A 2,500-nucleotide genomic window follows, 5' to 3' on the forward strand; every position below is an offset into this window, starting at 1 on the left:
AATTCAAATCTTTTTCGTTTTAAATATTAAGCTTCCCATCCAAAGCAAACATATTATGTACTTATTGACTGAGTTTAGGTCGGCCCGGACGGGAAAATATTTGGCCCTAGGTCATGGTGCGCCAAATATTTTCCTGTCCGGCCATTTTATCATATGGGCTCTTTACAGTATTCATGAGTACTCTGAATTAGAAGTTTGGGCAAAATAAGTAACAAAAATTTAGACAGACAATTTATCTACTATTTTGTTTGCATTTGCTTTTCTGGCTGTAAATAACTTGGATGTGTGAAAGCCATGAAATCCTCTAAAATCGCATCGCACTGAGCAGTGCGTGTTACTAGCAGGGCCGTACGGCTTTTTCCGGCCCTACTCGCGCTAATGCGTACGGCCCTCATACGGGGATTTTCCCAATAGTTTCACAATGAAAGCGCGCGCGGGGCCGTATGATAAGTCACCATTTTTACCCAGAATTAGGCTTTTTCTGTGCCGTGCAAGCCACGTAAGCTTCGCAGAACTACTGTAGCAGTAATTTGGACGCACGACCGTGATGTGAGAGTCATGGGTCTATTCTCGATTTTACGTCACAAACAGCGTTACATTCCGGTTTTCAAATAAATCTTGCGTTGCAAAGCAGTTTGTGACACAAAATCGAGAACAGACCGATGCATCTTACATCACGGTCGGGTCCAAATTACTGCTACAGTAAACACCCGCATATAAGAGCAAGTGGATTGAGAACATCAGGCTGAAATTTGGCCAATAAAGCACCATATAAATAAGAACAAATTCAGCCTGATAAATAAAAGGGAAAGGGTGTTAGGATAAGGAAACAATACAGTGCAGTAACTTATATCAAAGTACTATGGTGTCCAGGACCATTGCAAACTATAAAATCTATTACAGAACATCATTGTATGTAAATTAAACGTCTAGTAATATATAATTTGAAGTCAATTTTAAGAACATTTTACGAACACTTTCAGGCTGATTTCTCACTTAGCAACCCTCAAATAAGAACACGATCAGCCTTAAACTGGAAAAAAGTGTTCTTATATGCGGGTGTTTACTGTAGTTTTCAGTGATAACTTTGCGGGACTTGTCCGGCATATAAAAAGCGAAATTGTGAGGTAAAATTGGTAAAACATGTTTGCTTTTGGTGGGGAGATAAATATTGTAGATTTGGTGCACTTTAAGAGCAGTGGTACATCAAGACCAACTATGTCCTTAACCATTGTAGTGACAAAGGAAGCAAACAGTTTTGCGCGTAAGGAGTTCGTTCGTGCCACTCTCCCCAAAGGGATTAATGTCGCTTGTTAGTTGCAGTTTGAGCTGTATTATCCATTACTGTTTAAAATATTTACTAGGTTTAGAGTACTTTTTGACTCGATAATGACGCGAGGAAAGCGCCGAGATGTCCCTTGTGAGGCGAAGACGAAACCCTTTCAAAATGCACTTGAATATATCTGTTTTCTAAAGAGCTCTGGGGTGGAGATTGACCTCGTTGGCTTCCTTGAGTAAATTTTGTTCTTTTAATGCTCACTATTGTGTATTTACATAAGAAACCCTGGTACCATGTCAGCGGCAGCCTCGTCTCCATTCAGACACCAGGTATCTTAGCCACAAATGTTAGGTGGTTTCTGTCTAATCACCAGATCCCTCTTTGTTGCGCCCGTTTGATCAACTGATGAAACTTATAATTAGTTTTATTTCGTTAAACAAGGAATGTTCAGATTTTTTAATCCATAATTCTAAAAGAAGGGGCGTTGAAATTGTGTTCTTTGAAAACGAAGTTTTGGTTTTCTAGTCTTAAAGAATACTGTTCGCAGAAAGGAACAAATATTGTATAAAACTAAATGTACGCGGTTATCCTTGTTTAGTTTACATTTTATAGGAAATGTGAGATAGTAGTTAATATACCTAAAAGCTGAAATGCTTACAAATGATTTATAAGTATTAAATTATTTCAAGTATGTATAAATTGTACGACAATAATTTACTCATAGATGTTATATTGAAATGCCTGTCAAGATATGACAAATTTGGGTTCTCTTTTTCTTGTTAAATTATTTATATATTTGATACGTAGAACCTATATCATATAATAATGTTGATATAAAACAGAAAACATAATAAAGGTTCGTTTTGTCAATTCGCTTTATTTTAACCCAGTGAACTTACTGGTTGGCCATCATTCGGGTAGGGTGGGTGGGTAGCATCCAGTTTATTTCGCGTTATTTTTTGAAACATTTCAAAGGCAAAGTATTTTTTTACCACAATTGCTTGTAATGTCGCAATCGGATTGGCTAATTTTCCGTTGTCGATAAGAGTCTGGACAACGCTGTACGCGTTATTCTCGCGTTAATTTGTCACGCAATGTAATAGCCAATCCGGAACGCCCATTTTGGGAAATAAACCAATCATATTGCGAAAAAGTTATAGACAACGCTTGCTCTTTCTTTGTGTCATGATTTTGTTCACGCTCTGGAAACAAACACGTTCT

At 37.6% G+C, this 2,500-nt stretch overlaps 1 protein-coding gene across 1 annotated transcript in view; it reads left to right on the plus strand.

Moving 5' to 3' along the window:
* The window catches only part of LOC138032808 (exostosin-3-like), a 16,583-nt gene extending 14,434 nt beyond the window's left edge, over positions 1-2,149 (plus strand). The window contains exon 5 of the mRNA XM_068880530.1: positions 1-2,149. This exon is cut by the window's left edge and continues 874 nt beyond it. The gene's annotated coding sequence lies outside the window, so the exon portion shown is untranslated.
* The last annotated feature ends 351 nt before the right edge of the window (positions 2,150-2,500 follow it).

Source organism: Montipora capricornis, chromosome 14 (assembly GCF_036669925.1).
Source record: "Montipora capricornis isolate CH-2021 chromosome 14, ASM3666992v2, whole genome shotgun sequence".
Lineage (NCBI taxonomy): Eukaryota > Metazoa > Cnidaria > Anthozoa > Scleractinia > Acroporidae > Montipora > Montipora capricornis.